Below are 21,820 nucleotides of genomic sequence, written 5' to 3' on the forward strand. Positions count from 1 at the left end.
CCCACCATCCTCTAGATTTATATTTTGGAGAGTATAGCAATACATGCTGCCAAGCTATTTTTTTTTATTTTATTTGTTTTCCAGGGTAGAGCACTGATAACCATGGACCTTTTTCAGACTCAGCCTAGGAGAGTTAGGCAATGTAGGCTGAGGGAATCAAACCTTGCCCCACTGGACCACAGGAAACAGCTCCTTAATTCTCTAAGCCAACTGCCAGACTGCTATGTGTATTAGAGACTCAATTACAGTAATAAAATAAAGTGGAAAAGCAGTAAAAGATCTCTCTCCATCAACCCCACTTCATTTACCAGTCTAACCTAATAACTTAATGCCATTCTGTACTGACTAAGCACACGCTTGTATGTAATGGTACACTCTACAAAGCTGCACCCAACAGGAGTCAATTAATATGTGCCTGGGCTATACATATGCTGCACTGTTGTCATCTCATTGATACAGAGCTTCCCATGTCTGCATTCCCTTATTTACTTCCTCTTAGATGCTATGAAGATCTCACTGCATATGCCAATCATTTAAAAAGTACCTGCTCTGTAGAACACCTTTAGCTTGCCTGTTCCAACACAGCAACACATTGGGACTTTTACTGTAGTATTATCTTCTGTGGGAAACTTTTATTGGAGCATATTTTCCAGTTTCTACATAACATACTTTTAATGCAGTTTAGACTGTGACCAGTGTGTGTGTGTGTGTGTGTGTGTGTGTGTGTGTGTGTGTGTGTGTGTGTGTCAAGGGTGTTTCTGCAGTCTGAATGTTCACAAAAATAACTTTAATTTATCCTGAAAACTTAATGAGTTTAGTCAACCTTTTCACTATTAGCAGAGGTCAGTTTCCAACAACAGAAACTCACCTGTGCTTGATGAGAATATTCCGAATGAAAACTGGAAAGATGAATTTGGGATTTGGACTCTGGTTGCTAATCTAGATGAAAGTTATAAATGTAGTAATGGATATTTTAGTAGAGGATTTGAACACGGACAAAGATTTATCCACTTAGACATGATGCTATGTTCTTCAAAGAGGAAAAACATTAGATTCATGAAGTATACTTTAATTTCAATTGGATTATCAAAGGCAGAAGTTTCTATGTCAGATTACACAACCACTTTTAAGTAAAAATATAGCCAGATACATAAATATAACATGGTTATCCCAGATGCAATGTTTGATTTTGATGTGATAGGTACTGCATCTTTAAATGTAGTCAGCATACAGTGAACATTAACAGCATGCATTGAACTTATAATTGTCTCAATAAAGACAGACATGAAGTACATTCTTGGAAAAAAGGCATCAAACACTGAAATAGTCATTTGTATAAAAAAGACAGGATGCAGAATATTTCTCAAAGTAGAAATAAACAAGTTAGTCAGACAAAGGAGCTCAAAACTAAGTACATTTTCAGTTGAAAAGTATGGAAGGAGATACAAATGTGCTTTATGTCAGAGAAACTACCACTGAGCTATTGACTGTCCAAACAGAGATGGGCAAGTTAAAATAATGAAGGAAAGCAAACTATATGAAGCCATAGAAGAATCCAGCATAACCTTCTTTGTCAAACAGCTGGTTTCAGATGCAGAGATTTTTGTAGTAGAATAGGGTGGCCATGGTGATGCAGCGGTTAGCACTGTTGCCTCACAGCAAGAGGTTCTCCGGTTTGATCCTTGGCTGGGGTGCTTTCTGTGCAGAGTCTGCATGTCCTCCCTGTGGTCGGGTGGGTTTCCTCCCAAAGACATGCTGTAGGTGGACTGGACACTCTAAATTGGTCCTAGGTGTGAGTGTGTGTGTGCCTTCTGTGGAAGGTTGGGTGCCAGGCAATTGGTCCTATGTATGAGTGTGTGTGTGTGCCTTATGTGGAAAGTTGGGTGCCAGGCTGGCAACTTGACACTGTAAAACTCCACTGCCACTCATGAGCAGACAGGTGATACGCAGTAGCGACCCCTAACTAGGAAAAAGACGAGTGAAGAACAAGAAGATTTTTGTAGTAGAATCTTTTGAGTTAGATGTGATTGTTACTGCACACATGTGTTAGTACACTAATTCAGAGTAAGGTCGAAAAGATATTATCAACTGATGCACCTGGTAGTAGGATTTTCAAGTTTGAAGTTAGAAATATAGTGTACTCTATCAATAGACTACAAATGCAAGCAAAACAGGACACGTTAAGGGTGATATTGGAACAGAAGTAGTACATGTTGATATATGAGTAAGGTCCTCATTAGCACTCTTCAAGAAAAACATTGCTGATTGGATGGGAGCTAGGAAATTCACCCCGGCGATCACTTCTGTGGCTCTGCTCGACAGGGGAACAGGAAAATAATTTTCTTGGGTGGCGAAAGCCAGGGTACCTTTTTGACTAGGCTTATATAGGCCCTAGGGCCAATAGCCTAGTATCTACCTATGAACCTATGAACTTACGTCAGGGCAAGAACAACCCTGGAAATGGGAAATGGGCAAAGCAGTGATATTTAAACAACCACTGTCTCTTGAACATTTTAGCTGTGGACATTATTGTGTTAACATTTCAGACAAAGATCAGAAGAAGAATCCTTGTGAAAATGACAGCCTCATAGTTTCAGGGAACATGATCAGAGAAGAGAAGCAGAACATTTTAAAGAAATTGTATCTTCAATGTGGACTTACTTCTGCTGTGCTCTACTGGCTAGATTGGAACAATAACATCACTAGATGTTTCAGAAGACCACACATGACTTCTGTGGATAGATTACAGAAACTGTTTTGTAGTTCAGGAAATAAGAAGTTTGAAAAATATTATCGACAGTTATGAGGTTTGCATGAAGTATAGCAGATCTAGGCCGAGGCCCACTATTGGAAGTCCTTTACCATCAGTACAATGAGACCATTTTTTGTGGACTTATATGACTGGCATCTGGTACCTTCATTTCATCAGTTTACATGTTTCAGTGCTTGAAGTGATCTGAATGCAAAGAGACAAAGAAAGCGTACAGAGAATGCATTCACTGCAGAAAAAGTAAGCATCCCCCACCTCAGAAATTACACAATCACAAATGTGAAGCAGTTAGTAATAATTTAATTTGAGATCTGGCAGATGAACTTCAATATCGAAACTATGGACATAGCAGCAAACAGTCCATGAAGCAAAGTGTTCCTAGAAAGATACAACTGAACAATAACAGAAGTAATGTTAAAAGTAAAAGTTAACAGTGGATGTGCCAGGCAAACATCTTTACTGAAGTTCCTCTGCAATATCTCAAATAACATTCATAGGATTATAGGATCATAGGAAGTTACTAGGGTACTGGCCCTGAGGCCCTTATAAGTCTAGCCAAGAGTTTAGCCCATGCACAGACAAATCAGCACCTGATGCCCCTGTCCAGCAGGGACACGGGTGGAATCCCCAGGATGTATTTTCTATTTCCCATCCAGTTATCCAGGTTGCACTTAAAAAGGGGTAAAGAGGTACTCTGATTGATGTGGAGAGGGAGTCTATTCCACAGATGGGGGAGTGTCTGGGACACAAATCTGTCCCACCAAATAGTCCTATTAATGTCACAGACCAGGTTGAGGCAACATATGCAGGTTACTCGAGTGGAGCTTGACTTGTGGATATGCAGCAGTCCCATCAAGGTTGGGTCCGAGATCTCTTTGCATGCCAGACAGAGGTCACCTCTGAGGAGTCTGTATGAAACAGAGTAGAGGGATAGGGCTTTTAGTCTATCTGTGTATGGTAGATTTTCGAGGCCCTGGATTCTCCTTGTGAGGAACCTCTGTGGTCTCTCCAGCTGCTACATGTGCTTTGCAAGGTACATGCCAAATGGGGCATTATACTCAATCATGGACCTTATAAGGGAAGAATACAGGGATGTTATGACCTCCTTGTCCCTGGATGAGATACCCTTACTTATGAGGTGAGCCATGTAGAAAGCTTTCCGTACAGTGGAAGCAACATGTTGGTCAAAAGTTAGGTTGCTGTCAATCTGGGTGCCCAAATCTCTCACAACTAACTGCGTGCTTAGGACATTGTTATTAATGTGATAATTTGTGGGGATGTCACTCTCCCCAAAGGGGATGGTGATGCATTTTTTGTATTTAGCTTGAGGCCATGTTTCTGGCACAAGTCATTTGTTTGGGTGCAACTCTCTTGGAGGATGTCCACGTCACTAGGGGAACTGATGACAGTGCCCAGCTTGCAGTCATCTGCAAACTTGGTTAGCCATAGCCTGCTGGTTTTGGCCTGCACCTCAGAAAAGTATATCCCAAATTACAGAGGCCCTAAGACTGAACCCTGGGGTATGCCACTCGATCCGGATCTATGTTACTAAATTCTTCACAGTCTGTATCAGTTTGTGTATGGTCAGGATCAAACCTCCTTTCTTTTCTGACTAATAAGTTGCCAGCTCTAGACGGAACCACAAATAACATAGAAGTGTGAAAACACATTGCTAAGTCTACTATTACTATGTAATTCATTGGTTCTTTAATATTGTATATTCCATTAATGTAACAAATTGCTCTGTTTATTGTATGTCATCTTCTTTAATACCATAAATTCAATCGCTCATGTACTTTGCTCATTTATAATTTTGTGGTGCTTTTCTCCCTGGTCCTCTGCTGAAAAAGGACCTGTGTCCAGTCAGAACCTCCCAGTAAACAAATGTAAATAAATAAAATAAATAAATTTCAGCATTACATGGGTTGAGAACATTTACTGGAGCTGAATATTTAGACAGAATTTGGAGAGCAGCACAGAAACATTATACCATAAAATGCAAGGTCTAAACTGGGACGCAAATTATACTACAGAAGGACTGATTCTGCAAGAGTGTAGAGGTCTCAGACTTGTCATTGGCTGAGGTGGAGCTGTGATATTTATGTGGCATGGCGGTATTTGTGTAAGGATGCATCATTCCAGACTTTGTACATATCATAATGGTAGACCAGTCTTCTTCTTCTTTCGGCTTTTTCCCGGTAAGGGGTCGCCACAGTGGATCACATGTCTACTCATGATTGGCAGTGGAGTTTTATGGTGTCGAGTTGCCAGCCCGGCACCCAACCTTCCACAGAAGGCACACACATGCACACACTCACACCTAGGGCCAATTTAGAGTGTCCAATCCACCTACAGCATGTCTTTGGGATGTGGGAGGAAACCGGAACACCCGGAGGAAACCCACGCAACCACAGGGAGGACATGCAGACTCTGCACAGATGGTACCCCAGCCGAGGATTGAACTGGGGAACCTCTTGCTATGAGGCGGCAATGTTAACCGCTGTATCACCGTGGCTGCCCATCATAATGGTAGACCAGTAAGTCAATAAAAATAGGAAATGATGAGGTGACAGACATAACAGAAATGATAGCAAAGTACTAATAAAATGCAAATGGTAATGAGGTAGTGAATTCCAAAGTGAGTAAGGAAGAATTTGGAGTAAAAAAGGCATAAGTGCCATAGCGAGGTAGTGGCCTCTCTCTGAAAAAATGTCAGACTGTAAGATTTTCCAGAGGAGAATAAATGATGAACATAAAGTTGAACTCTTTAGGAGAGGGTGCTAAAACTAAATAAAGACACAAAAACTGTTATTAACTTGAAATTTTTATATCTAACTGATACTGCAGACACAAAATGCTTTGATATGTCAAGTGTAGAAGATCCACTGATTTCCATATGAAACAGGAATGTATTCATGGCTGAGGACATATCATTTGAGTCAACCAAATAGGATGAGATATGGAGCAGTAAAAATAAGGATGTTTTGTGAAGAAGTTGATAGAGATAGCCAAAAATTTCCACTTGATGGGTGTGAACGCTTAAAGAAACTCCAAAATGAATAATACCCGATGGCATTTTGTTGCTAGAGATTTGAAGAACATTTGCAGATAATGCCTTCCAAAAGATTCACCAACATGTACATCAGAATCTCTTCATTTGTTTATTGCCATAATCTGTCAAAAGCAATAGAAAGTTTATTTTATGGACATTAAGTCTGTGTTTTTGCAGGGTAAGAAACTCTTTTGTGACGTTAATGCCTGTACCACTCTTCAGGTAAGATGTGCGGTACAATTGTGAAAGTTCAAGAAATGTGTTTATGGTCTTGCAGATTCATTGCTCTGGCTGAAGTGGAACAATAACATCACTAGAGTGCTTGTCTGCCACATGGATGACTTTGTATGCGGTGGCTCACAGAGGTTTGTCACTTGCGTTATTCCCTACATAAAAGCTACCTTTCAAGCTGGCAATACATAACATGACTACTTTTACTATGTGGGATTGGACTTGACGACTATTAATAGAATGGTTTTGGTACAGTAAGAGAGCTACATAAAGCATTTTCATTCTTTTGTCATGGAATCATCAAGGACAGCAGTAGGATGCTGCTCTAAGTACAACTTAAATGTACTTACTTAGGTCAACAACAGGGCATTCTCTGGTCTGTTAGTCAAAGTACCAAAATGCCATCTTTGATGCTTCCTGTTTGGTATTCAGTATAGAACACACTACGGTATAGACTATCAATAATATAAGCAAGACTGTTTATAAAATTCATTCTACAAAATAGTTTTAAAATTTCAGCTAATGTGGAAGGACAAATTCCTAAAACTGGTTATCTGCAGAGACGCTTTGTGTGGAAACCTACCTGATGGCGGCATTCAAGAGGATGTTTGATTGTTTTGGTGGGAGAAACTCTGGCCATGTCAGACAGCCTTGACAATGTACTCTTTCTGCTCTCTTTCCTGAATTGACAAGATGTGACACTCTTTAGATAAGCTGTTGAAGAAACAATAATTCTTCAGTTGAGTCAATTAAGTCTACAAACCCTGCCACAGGGAAAAATGCTTCACTTGGAAAGTAGTAAAAGTAAAGAACTCATTCAAACACAGAAACTTCACAGTATATTATTGTTAGCTACAAACCTGCAGTGGTACACTGCCTCGCTAAGAAGGGGGCTTCTGCGAGTGGGCTTTTGAAGACATTTGAATATATAATATTGACTACTGAATCTGTGCAAAATGTTAACCTGTTTTTCTATTAGGGAAATAGAAAGACAGGGGTGGTGGTAAATATGCACTTGTTCCTTTCGTTTGGTATTTTGACTACAGTATGTCTTCTGTGAGACACTCACGTTTTCCAACATAACGCTGAACTCCTTACGGCATGATAGTAAAGTTAAAGTAAGACACAAAAATTGGTATAACTTCAAATTTTTACATCTGATACTGCAGAGACAGAAGACTTTGTTGATATGGCATGCGTAGAAGATATTCATATTGAAGCAATGCTTGATCAGATATAGTTTGCTAATTTCCATATAGAACAGGGACATCTTCATGGTTTTAGGCATGTACCACTCTTCATACAAGATATGTGGGATAATTGTGGAAGGTTAAGAAATGTGTTTATGGCTTGGCAGATTCCTTGCTCTTCATTTATAACAAAGGTTGCTCCTGCTGTGCTTTACTGGCTAAAGTTAAACAATAACATCACATCACTAGATGTCTCAGAAGCCCACACACAGAAATTTTGCAGCAGTGTTTTTGATTTTCTGAAAATGTTTTTGCTTTCTATATCTATCTATGTACTTTATGCTGAAGTTTATTGCACGACTAGTGTGTGTGGATCTCTGCAATGTTTCTGAAGTCTGAATTTTAGAAATACTAATTTCCACATCTTAAAAAAACGTAAGTAGTTTGGTCAGCTTTTCAGGTGCCTACAAATTCAAAGTCGATAGGAATCACAGTGCGTTGCTCATCTTATTAGTTAAGCCTGCCTCATACTGGTATCCTGGAGAAATCCAGCATATGCTTCTTTCTTTGCAACATTGCCCCCGTATGGTGCAGGAGGCATTCCTAAGTGCAAAAGTAAAGTCATTATCATTCACATGTTGCAATTATCACCCTTCCATTTTGGGTTTCCAAGAGGCAATCTATTCCAGCTATAATTGTTGAGCATGTTGCAAGACTTTCTGTGTGAGTAATAAATCAAAATGCTAGTGCTGTATCACATCCCGATGTTGCACTCATCAGTTCCCACAACTAGGCTAGGGGTAAAAAATTATGCCATTAACAGTTGCACAACTAATGCCATGGCCACAACATTCCTCTCTTTTGTTGTTTGATGTACATTGGAATTTCTGAAATGCTCACTGTTATGAGACCTCTGGTGTCCTTGCAGCTGACATGTGGAGCTCCTCATAGGTTGGGCTTACCACATCCAAATCAGTTTGTCTGATGTAGAGGCCCTGAGTATAACATCAGACATTAGTACCGCAGGAACATTAACAGCTGTCAACACGTCCAGCTGCAAAAGTGCTGCATCAGTGGACAGGGAAGGAATGGAAACCATAGCTATAGGTCCAGCTGCAACACTGTCCTCTGAGTGTCTACATAACCTTACCCACACTGTGCAGCTTGGTCAAGCTAATCAGTGACTTGTAGTCCAGATGTAAGTCTTTTGAAAAGAGAGAAAACACAGCTTACTTGCTCTCAAATAAGTATCCTATACGAGTCTATATTAAATTGATGACAGCTCACAATATCGACTCTGAAATGTTCAACACCAAAATGTTGAACTACGAAAATAGCGAACGTCTGTTTAACCGATTTCTTTCTAATGGAAAGAAATCAGGTGGCCAAACAACAACAGCACACATAAACAAATATATTTAACTGGGGGTTTCGCCCCCCACACGCCCCAACATGTGGGGCTGTGCCCCCCACACTCCTCCTAACTAAATATTCTAACTCCAAGACCGCACTACACTTAGGGAAAGGACAGGTGTCAGAGAACAGCCAACCAATTTCTTTCCATTAGAAAGAAATCTGTTATACAGCCGTTTGCTATTTTCGTAGCTCAACATTTTGGTGTCGAACATTTCAGAGTCGACATTCTGATCTGTCAACAATTTAATATAGACCCTCCTATACATATGGATACAGTTTGAAAGAGCAAACACTCAGATGAGTGAATGTTTTTTTCTAGTGTAAAAAATGAACTGTCAGATGAGTGAATGTTTTTTTAAATTGAGTTTTTGCCTGCAGCTTTTTGTATTGGATTACCCTGCCTGTGTGATCTTGAAATTAGTATATATATAATTAGCACAGGGCTTGCCACTTGCAAAACAAAAATAGTTTTTATTTTTTTGTATTTTAGAACACTTTAGATTCGCTCTAAATTGATCAGTCTTTGAACGTTCACTCTTGTGAATGCTCAGTATTTAATGAGATACTAGTATATACTTGTAGCCATGTCTCTCGGCCTTTATTTAATAAAATGTGTGATATAAAGTGTGATAAACAGACCGAATGCATGACAAAGTCAATGAAGTAAAGCTTCATTCAAGGTCAAACATGCTGTCAGGTCAGATAACAATCTTCTAAAACTGCATCTAAATAATGAAGGGGAAGAAGTAAGCATGCTGTTGTGACAAAATATGCTAGTATCAACATAACATAACCAACAAATAGATCTTAGTCACTAGAGTACAGGTTTGCAGCAAATTTCAGGCTATAGAGGGTAAGTCTATTCACTTATCTCCCCTGCTACATGAACCCACCATAGATTTCATCTGAAATGGTTACCTCTGTCTCAGTAGGGTCAGAGCACCAGCTCCATGTGACCAGAAATTAGAGATCCTAATTTGTACAATGAAAATTAGCATATTATAACCTTACCCACACTTTTTAACATAGCTTTAAAACTGGTTATGCCCCTAATATCTGGAAGCAGGCTATTGTACCCCCACTCCATAAGGAAGGTCCTTCCAGAGACCCAATATCTACAGAGAAATCAGTAGCATATTGGACAAGGTGAGGATGAGAATCATCATAGAACTTACTCAGGAAGGCATAGAAAATCTCCTTCTCAATGACCTAACCCAGCATGGTTTGTCAAAGACAGAGCTTGTATATTTAATCTCTTAAAATTCTTTGATACTGTGACTACCACCATGGATGAAGGTTTATTTGTGCATGCAGCTTAGTTTAATCTTGCCAAACCATTTGACACTATACCCCATTACAGAATTCTGCATATGACACACTTAGGAAAATGGAGGCATTATAATGTGTCTAAATGATTATATATAACAGATAAGAATAGGATGACTCCTATTTTCATCATCACCATCTCTGTTCTTCAAGACTTTCCTTCCTGAGCCACTTGTTTTCACATCTTTTTTCTCTGATATCAAAACTGACTCCAGTGTCTGCCTCATCAGATATGCAGATGACTGCAAAACTGGGAACATTGTCCTCAACCCTTCTGATACCACCCCTATTTAATGACACTTACCACTGCACACAAATGATGCAGGAGAAATTACTCTGACTTCAGTACAAAACATGTATCAATCTAGCATTCGGCAACCGCAATACAGTTGTGTATTTTATTTATGGGCAACAAGTAAAAATTACAAAACAGTGAAAAACACTGAAGTTCTTGAACACAGTAACTTTTCATTTGTTACCTACATGGTGATGATCCCATCAGAAACATTTATAGTGCTATCCATCTGATCCCTCATGAGGTCAAGAGCTGTGACATGAGACCATTCCTCTGTATGCAGGTCTTATGAGGCCACTTATAGAATACTATGTCTTCTTATATAGCCAACTCAAATGTCAGCTGCTATATTTTGGAGAAGATGCAAACATCCTTCACAAAGGAAATCAAGGTTTAGCTTGTAGCCAGAGACTACAACAACTCTCTCTGTCTGTCTCCTCTGCATCTTATCCCCTACCCAGCAAGGATATATACCTGAAACACACACATACAAAAATAAATAAATGAATAAATAAATAAAAAGACCTTGCACTGCTTGAACTTTTCTTGGAATACCCCTTTGATGACCTGTACAGAAGACAGCACTCAGCCTCCATTTACATTAATTTCAACTGAACCATGAAGGGTGATAATTTCTACCACAAAGACTTCCACACCTGTGCAATAAAGTCCCTATCTCCATTAAATATGGCCCATCTATCCACATCTCCAGAAAGGAACTGGATAGTAAATGCCATCTGTAAGCTGGATCTGGGGCATCAAGGTCCTCAGTGGCCAATACGTTTTGAACTTGTTAACCAAAGTTATGAACTTCTTGAATCTACGACACATGTTTAAACATGAGGCTACGAGTTCAAATCTCAGTGGAATCTATTATAGTGATGCTTTTAAAATTTGTAAAGTATTATTTATTTATTTGATTTATTTTACTTTTGTTGACCTGGATTGCCCGACTGAGCTGAAGAGCCCTTTTTCAGTGGATGCCCGGGGAGAAAAGTTCCAACATATTATACAATTTTCATTATAAATTAGTATTAAACAGCAATTTTACAGGATTATTACAAGGCATTAAGTAGCAATAAATGTTATACAGTGTCAATAATCAGGAGTATAGCAAAACTATTTCAAGATGTATAAAAAGAAATATGTCATTAAGATGAATATAGTTTATTATGTAAGTGGTTATAAAAACCCAGTTTTATCATGATGTAGTTGCATGAAGGCAAGACAGTTACAACAGAATGTTTCTCTGAGGCAATTTGCTTAATAGATTTTAGAAGACAGTAGAAAGAGTAGTCAAGGAAGATTAGAGAGAGCTAGTGAGAAGAGTGAGTTAAGGGCAGAAAGGAGATTAAGGTATGGGAAGTAGGGGATGTTAAGGAGGGAGAGTGCAGTGGCAGGACCAGTGACTTTTAAAGTGCTCTTTGGTGGCTGTCTTAAATTGTTTAGGATGTGTAAGGGTCCTGATTTCTAGTGGGAGCCTATTCCAGGCAATAGTGGGGTGATTGCTGTACATGTTGCGTCCAAATTTAGACTTGGGTTTGTAGATTTGTAGTAGGTCTTGGTTAAAACTTCGGAGAGGTCTGGAGGGAGAATAATGGGAGCTGAGAGGGGATCGTGCTGGGCAGTAGGAAGGCTGGTATAGGACAGAATGGATAATCTGGAGCTGAGAGAGAAGAAGCTGGTGAGGTAATTCAAGCCAGTTTAGGTGTTTTACAGAGAGACAGTGATGGGATTTGTAGGTTTGTTTGGCAGCAAATCTAGCTACCTTGTTGTAGGTAGATTCGAGTTTGGTCAGGAGTGCTGAGTTAAGATTTGTGAGAATTTGGGAACTGTACATTAGACTGGGTAGAAGGTAGGTAAGAGAGAGAGTAATCTTGGCTTCAGAGGTAAGAAATTATAAATGATGCTGCTAATGTTCATGGTCCTTGTAGAAATTTGCCATCTTCATTTAGTACAGAGGATTTCTGAAAGACAAAATGAGTAGTACACCTCAGTGTGTGTGTGTGAAACTCAAGAGCCATGCAACGTATGTGTACAGCCTGTATGTATGTCCCACAGCACAGTATTATGAGATGGGGCATACAAAGTCAAGCCAAGCCACATATAAGTATGACGCAATCATCCTTGTACGTGAATCCATTTCATACAGTGGTACAGCATGGCGTTTTTTGCATCTTGTAGCACAGCTGCAATGTGCACAACTGTACATGGAGCATCCATGAGGATGCTGTCTAAACAAGAAAACAAAACAGCCACATCAGCACTTTAAGATTACTTCTCAAAAGAGATACTTTGCCTACTGGTTCTTACTTGGAAATCCAGAGGCCCTCCTTTTTTATTCAGGTGCTCCCTAGTAGGATGGGATTTAGGGGAGAGAGTTACCATAATGATTAAGGTCTTCACATTACAAGTACAAAATATAGGGTTTGATTCTGATCTCTTGCAATTGGCTAGGCTTGTAATAGTCTATAGACTGATTGCCTAGTATGAACTTCTGAACAAATACATAAAATGATTCATCATACTATTCTCTAAATATATGTTATCTATTTATATATAGATAGATAGATATAATTTAGGACTGGTGATATTAATGGAAACCTCCATGGAAAAATGGGCATGACAAAAGATAAAGATGGGAAGGACCGAACTGAAGCAGAAAATATTAAAAGGAGATGTTAAGTACATGCAGGAAAAACCTGTATAAGGAGGACCCTAACTTCACTAAACAACTGAAGCCTTGTTCCATGACTTATAGACCCACATGCTGGAATGAAGTCAAATGGGGCATAGAAAGCCTTATTAATAATAAGGCTGCAGGAAGGGATTACATTTAAAATCTTTCAAAATGATGCTGTTACTTGTTACTCATAATTTTCCTGCAAATTTGGAGAACACAACACTGGCCATTGGATTGGAATAGGTCAATTTATATTAGAGTCACAGAAAAAGGTGATGCTAAAGACTCATGAAATTATTGGACAATTACAGTTGTTTCACTTGCTAGCAAGGCAACGCTTAAGATCCTGCAAGCCAGACTTAACATATAACCACAACAAAAGCTAGTTTTAGAAGGTGTGCAAATACTACAGATCAAATTGCCAAAATCCCCTGGATAGTCAAAAAAGCATATAAACTGAGAAAGTTCTTACAGAATTGGGGATACTGGTGCACTTCATTTGCCTCCTGAAAAGCCTGTATGCAGATCAAAAGCAACAGTTAGAACAAAGTATTGAACCACAGCAAAGTTGTGTGTTATCCTACTTATTTAATTTATATGTTGAATACATCATATGAAATGCAGTGTTAGATGTCATCCTTATTTAATTTATATGTTGAATACATCATGTGAAATGCAGTGTTAGATGTTATCCTACTTATTTAATTTATATGTTGAATACATCATGTGAAATGCAGTGTTAGATGTCATCCTTATTTAATTTATATGTTGAATACATCATGTGAAATGCAGTGTTAGATGTCATCCTACTTATTTAATTTATATGTTGAATACATCATGTGAAATGCAGTGTTAGATGTTATCCTACTTATTTAATTTATATGTTGAATACATCATGTGAAATGCAGTGTTAGATGTCATCCTTATTTAATTTATATGTTGAATACATCATGTGAAATGCAGTGTTAGATGTCATCCTACTTATTTAATTTATATGTTGAATATATCATGTGAAATGCGGTGTTAGATGTCATCCTTATTTAATTTATATGTTGAATACATCATATGAAATGCAGTGTTAGATGCCATCCTACTTATTTAATTTATATGTTGAATACATCATGTGAAATGCAGTGTTAGATGTCATCCTACTTATTTAATTTATATGTTGAATACAACATGTGAAATGCAGTGTTAGATGTCATCCTACTTATTTAATTTATATGTTGAATACAACATGTGAAATGCAGTGTTAGATGAATTAGGCATTAAAGCCAAAATTACTGCGAGAAGTAATAACAACTTCAGATAAGCAGATGGTACCACTGTGATGGTTTAAACAGAAGGGGAGTTGACAATACTGCTAATGAGTGTGACAGAAGAAAGTTCAAAATGATTTGCTGGTCAACATTAAAAAAAATAAATAAGATTATGTCATCTAGTCCTATCAATTTTTTGAAAATAGTTGGAAAAGAAGTGGAAACACTGATAGATTTTTTTCCCTCAGAATCAAATATCTCAGCAGGTGGTAACCACAAACATGAAATTGAAAGACATTTGCTTCTTGCGAGAAAAGCTATAGTAAATCTAGTCATGACATTAAACAGTAAAGATATCACTTTGCCTGTAGTCAAACATATGGTTTTCCCATTAATAACTTATGGCTGTGAGAGATGAACTATAGGTAAGGTGGTGCACTGCACTCCTGGAGAAAACGTTTAGTATTCCATGAACTGCAGGAAGATCAAGTCAGTCAATACATGAGGAAATACACATAGACTGTATACTAGGAGGGCTGATAGGAAAAGTAAAATTCAAATACTTTGGTCATGTAATACAAAGACTGGATTCACTAAAGAAGGCAGTGATGCTGGGTAGATTGAAGGCAGAAGAAGAAAGGGGTGGCAGAGGCTAAGATGGAAAGATTTCTTAACTGAAGTAATGAATATGATATTCCAAGAAATTAGAAAAGAAGTGGTCGAAAGGCAGGTCTGGTGTGCTAACACCTTTGAGGTCCTAAAATGATGGGCTTGCATAAACAACTAAGAGCAGCTTTACTATACAATGCATGCCCTGTAGAAGTTTCATCTTGCACTCAACATATCTTTGTTATACCCATATGAGTGAGAGAGTGAGTGGTGTGTGTGTGCATGTGTGTGTGTGTGTGTGTGTGTGTGTGTGTGTGTGTGTGTGTGTGTGTGTGTGTGTGTGTGTGTGTGTGTGTGAATGTATGGCAGCTACACATCTGCAGGAGCCATTTTGTTTTGCTTACACCTTGTCCTTTCTTGTATGATATCAAGCTCCTGATGTGTGCACGATGGACTGCTAGTGCATCCCTTTACATTCTTCGTGATCCCTCTTATGATACATAATACACTGCACTAACCTGGGTAACTCTGTTTCAGTGACTGTAGATTTCCAGGTAGAGATCCACACTTTATCCTAGGTAGCAGCTCTGGTGCTGAAGTGCTACAGGTGGCCAAGGTACATTTGCAGTGCATAGTCTATGTAGTTACTGCTGAAGAAGTTCAAGCACAGATTGGTACCGACTAACAGATCATTCCGAGGATGGGTATACAGGTAAGGTATGGAATACCTGCAATGTTGGGACTACTAATGGTGGAATGTTGTGGTCACACAACTTCAGTTCATTTTGTCTGGAAATCTACTGTTATTTGTGTGTTTTTTATTTTTTCTCTGTTATTTTCTCCTTATGTCCTAATATCTATTCCTGATAAAACTTTCACTGACTATTCTGAGTCTATTTTTTTTTTATCACTTGCATGCCTCTGTTTTTTCCAAGCATTCCTTCTCTAGAGCCAGAGTGTGGACTTCCTCTTTACATCTCATTATGTTTACTTTTCCTCAGTTTACTGCTGTGTTGTAAATTTTATATATATATATATATATATATATATATATATATATATATATATATATATATAAAATACACATACATATGTGTGTGTATATCTATTTCTATATATCTAGGTATCTATATGCATTTGCAGGTATATTTGTACATCCTGTAGTTGTTTCTACATGCTGTTGCTTTATGCATTTGCTGTTGGCTTTGCTAAGGGCACAGTATTACTGGAGGTCTGCTTCTTGGGTTAGTGCCTTAAACCTTATAGTGCTGACTGAGTGGCTGCCCGGTCATGTTGTTTCTCATTTTATTTGTTGCTAGGCAGGTGGGCAAAATGATGATTTGAGGATATTTTAATCATGACCCCAGTAACAAGCATAGCTGTAAATGCAATATATAAATAAGGCAGTTCATGGCCCACTGGTTGCTGCTAGGCACCCTGAATCAATGAGTGATTCATGTATTGGAAGGCTGTCCAGTAGATGGAGGATGAAGCTGTTGTTGCCAGAACTGTTTTCTTAGGTGGGGGATGTGGGCATTTTCCTCATTTAAGGCTCCTGCTGATGTGCGCACACTGCTTACTCTTAATGGCACTAAATCTATGATGCATGCATTATAGTCACACAGAATAACACAGTGTTCACTGGTTTGCCCAATATTTGTTACCATATATAAAGAGAAATTTGTTACAAACGCCACCATATGATGTTTCCTTCCCTGACTCTGATACAGCCAGAAGGGAAGCCGAGGGTCGCAGGTAAAATAACGGCATAAGACATTTAAAAATAAAGCACTGCACAGCTTGCTTTTGGTATTAGGCTAATGGTTGACTCTGCTGTTCCACTCTGGAGCTTCTCTCTTTTTTTTTTTTTTGCTGCAGATTTAATATAGCCCATTCATACTTAAGTTCATAGGTAGTTACTAGGCATCCAGTCCTGGAGACCACCTCAGAGTCCAGGCCGAGTTCCCAAATTACAGAAAAGTATTGTCTGGTTAACTGACTTGTTCAGAGTCGATCGGTAGGTAAATGGAGCTGAGGTAATCAAACCCTGGACAACAAGAAGCAGCTCATGAACAGCTCACTGCATTTAGTATTCGGTTGTTCCATGAATGGGACATCTGCTTAAACTGCCATGTGTCAGCTGACTGGGATTAGATCATTTACTGTAGTCCCATGTTCTGTAAGACATAAAATCCTTACACCACCTTGCATCTTCAGTATTGAAATGCAATGTTTCCTCTTGCACAGGAATTGCCCTGTCCAACATTTTTAAGTCCTCTGTATGTACATGTTTTCACTAACACACGGTCAGCAGTGGATATGGTTATGCTAATAAGAAACGATAAATATCAGATATCAGAATGGGACCATACAATACTACATGGTAATAATACCACACTAATAAGAAACGATAAATATCAGATATCAGAATGGGACCATACAATACTACATGGTAATAATACCACACTAATAAGAAACGATAAATATCAGATATCAGAATGGGACCATACAATACTACATGGTAATAATACCACACTAATAAGAAACGATAAATATCAGATATCAGAATGGGACCATACAATACTACATGGTAATAATACCACACTAATAAGAAATGATAAGTATCAGATATCAGAATGGGACCATACAATACTACATGGTAATAATACCACACTAATAAGAAATGATAACTATCAGATATCAGAATGGGACCATACAATACTACATGGTAATAATACCACACTAATAAGAAACGATAAATATCAGATATCAGAATGGGACCATACAATACTACATGGTAATAATACCACACTAATAAGAAACGATAAATATCAGATATCAGAATGGGACCATACAATACTACATGGTAATAATACCACACTAATAAGAAACGATAAATATCAGATATCAGAATGGGACCATACAATACTACATGGTAATAATACCACACTAATAAGAAATGATAACTATCAGATATCAGAATGGGACCATACAATACTACATGGTAATAATACCACACTAATAAGAAACGATAAATATCAGATATCAGAATGGGACCATACAATACTACATGGTAATAATACCACACTAATAAGAAACGATAAATATCAGATATCAGAATGGGACCATACAATACTACATGGTAATAATACCACACTAATAAGAAACGATAAATATCAGATATCAAAATGGGACCATAAATACTACATGGTAATAATACCACAGTAATAAGAAACGATAAATATCAGATATCAGAATGGGACCATACAATACTACATGGTAATAATACCACACTAATAAGAAACGATAAATATCAGATATCAGAATGGGACCATAAATACTACGTGGTAATAATACCACGCTAATAAGAAACGATAAATATCAGATATCAGAATGGGACCATACAATACTACATGGTAATAATACCACACTAATAAGAAATTATAACTATCAGATATCAGAATGGGACTATACAATACTACATGGTAATAGTACCACAGTAATAAGAAACGATAACTATCAGATATCAGAATGGGACCATACAATACTACATGGTAATAATACCACACTAATAAGAAACGATAACTATCAGATATCAGAATGGGACCATACAATACTACATGGTAATAATACCACACTAATAAGAAACGATAAATATCAGTTATCAGAATGGGACCATACAATACTACATGGTAATAATACCACACTAATAAGAAACGATAAATATCAGATATCAGAATGGGACCATACAATACTACATGGTAATAATACCACACTAATAAGAAACGATAAATATCAGATATCAGAATGGGACCATACAATACTACATAGTAATAATACCACACTAATAAGAAACGATAAATATCAGATATCAGAATGGGACCATACAATACTACATGGTAATAATACCACACTAATAAGAAATGATAACTATCAGATATCAGAATGGGACCATACAATACTACATGGTAATAATACCACACTAATAAGAAATGATAACTATCAGATATCAGAATGGGACCATACAATACTACATGGTAATAATACCACACTAATAAGAAACGATAAATATCAGATATCAGAATGGGACCATACAATACTACATGGTAATAATACCACACTAATAAGAAACGATAAATATCAGATATCAGAATGGGACCATACAATACTACATGGTAATAATACCACACTAATAAGAAATGATAACTATCAGATATCAGAATGGGACCATACAATACTACATGGTAATAATACCACACTAATAAGAAACGATAAATATCAGATATCAGAATGGGACCATACAATACTACATGGTAATAATACCACACTAATAAGAAACGATAAATATCAGATATCAGAATGGGACCATACAATACTACATGGTAATAATACCACACTAATAAGAAATTATAACTATCAGATATCAGAATGGGACCATACAATACTACATGGTAATAGTACCACAGTAATAAGAAACGATAACTATCAGATATCAGAATGGGACCATACAATACTACATGGTAATAATACCACACTAATAAGAAACGATAACTATCAGATATCAGAATGGGACCATACAATACTACATGGTAATAATACCACACTAATAAGAAACGATAAATATCAGTTATCAGAATGGGACCATACAATACTACATGGTAATAATACCACACTAATAAGAAACGATAAATATCAGATATCAGAATGGACCCATACAATACTACATGGTAATAATACCACACTAATAAGAAACGATAAATATCAGATATCAGAATGGGACCATACAATACTACATGGTAATAATACCACACTAATAAGAAATGATAACTATCAGATATCAGAATAGGACCATACAATACTACATGGTAATAATACCACACTAATAAGAAACGATAACTATCAGATATCAGAATGGGACCATACAATACTACATGGTAATAATACCACACTAATAAGAAATGATAACTATCAGATATCAGAATGGGACCATACAATACTACATGGTAATAATACCACACTAATAAGAAACGATAAATATCAGATATCGGAATGGGACCATAAATACTACATGGTAATAATACCACACTAATAAGAAACGATAAATATCAGATATCAGAATGGGACCATACAATACTACATGGTAATAATACCACACTAATAAGAAATGATAACTATCAGATATCAGAATGGGACCATACAATACTACATGGTAATAATACCACACTAATAAGAAACGATAAATATCAGATATCAGAATGGGACCATACAATACTACATGGTAATAATACCACACTAATAAGAAACGATAAATATCAGATATCAGAATGGGACCATACAATACTACATGGTAATAATACCACAGTAATAAGAAACGATAACTATCAGATATCAGAATGGGACCATACAATACTACATGGTAATAATACCACAGTAATAAGAAACGATAACTATCAGATATCAGAATGGGACCATACAATACTACATGGTAATAATACCACAGTAATAAGAAACGATAAATATCAGATATCAGAATGGGACCATACAATACTACATGGTAATAACACCACACTTTTGTGCCTTTCATGTTCATTTTTTCTATTACTTTCGTTCATATGATTAGCTGTTTGCATTTCTTCTGCATATTATATTGTGCTGCAGATTTCTGTCTTGTCGAAAATGTGACTCATCAAGGACTATATCTAAAACTATTATAGTTTCATAATTTAGCCAGAAAGATACATAATGATATGAATTTTACAGTCAAATGCAGTGTCCTAAATGCAGAATTGTGCACAAATTGAAGAGTTATGGAAATGTTTTGTATGAAAATAATACATGCATAAGAGTTACATATTCTAAGGGAAAGAAGCAACTTCTCACTGTTATTTAAAATATACTGTGGCAGAAAGAAAGAAAAAAAACTTACTTCCTGTACTTCAAGAAGTAAGATAGGAATACAGATCACCAAACAATGGGCCAGATTCAGGAAGGCTTACACGGAGTTCAAGAGTAGTGTAAGCCTCCGTGTAAGCCTCCTGATTCAGCAACAGCCCAAATCTCCGTGTAAGAGACAGCTAACACGTCTCTTACACGGAGTGGGCGTGGAAATGCTCAATACCTCATTTGCAGCTCCAAGATATGCAAATGAGGTATGTGAGCGATCCACAAGCAAACCAGTCCGTGTAGCGGGCGTGTTTCTGAAATGTACTCAGCTGACAACTGAGTACATTTCTGCAAAATTAAAACAGACTATGTCAGCTCAAATAAAGGGTGCATTTGTTACATTAAGCATGCCAATGGCCAAATATGTGGCCATTGGCATGAAAATGTTGAAAAAAGTTATATAACTTTTTTTTCACGATTTATGTGTTTAACTGTAGCGCACACCAGCAAAGCGGGTCGCTACCTAAAACTAAACCGAAGCTTATAAGCCCACAATTGTGGGATTTATGTATTACATGAAATGTCAATGGAGGGACTTGCAGAGCAAAAACAATATGGCCTCCGTTTAGTGGTTGTCAGGAGGAAGCTCCATGTAAGATATGTAACTAAGCATTACTAGGCAATCCTATGTAAATGAGGCTTACAATACTGAATCACACTGCCACATAAGTAATGAGCACTTTCTGAGTCGTGTAAGAGTTAGAGAAGGGGAGGAACAGAGTAAGAGGTAGGTGACATCATGGGGAAGGATAGAAACAAATGTACCAGATTGGAGGGCAATGTAAGGTAAGAGATGACAGACAGTCATCAGGGGAGGGAGGTGTGTCCCAACAGAACACTGGGAATGTCAAGAAATTGAGGGCATCGCTATCCCTACACTCTAAGTTTCTTGAAATCGTGCATCTTGGCGGTAATGTAGCGTGTAAGGCAGGTTCTACTTGTGGGGCGTGTTGCAAACTGATTCAGCGGTTTTGCGGCGGCGTGCGTGTGTAAGGCAGTGTCTTTCGTTTTAGCATGAATCAGCCTAGCTAACACCGTGGGAAAGT

The sequence above is a fragment of the Protopterus annectens genome, chromosome 1.part1 (assembly GCF_019279795.1).
Source record: "Protopterus annectens isolate FY-2018-M chromosome 1.part1, PAN1.0, whole genome shotgun sequence".
Taxonomy (NCBI): domain Eukaryota; kingdom Metazoa; phylum Chordata; order Ceratodontiformes; family Protopteridae; genus Protopterus; species Protopterus annectens.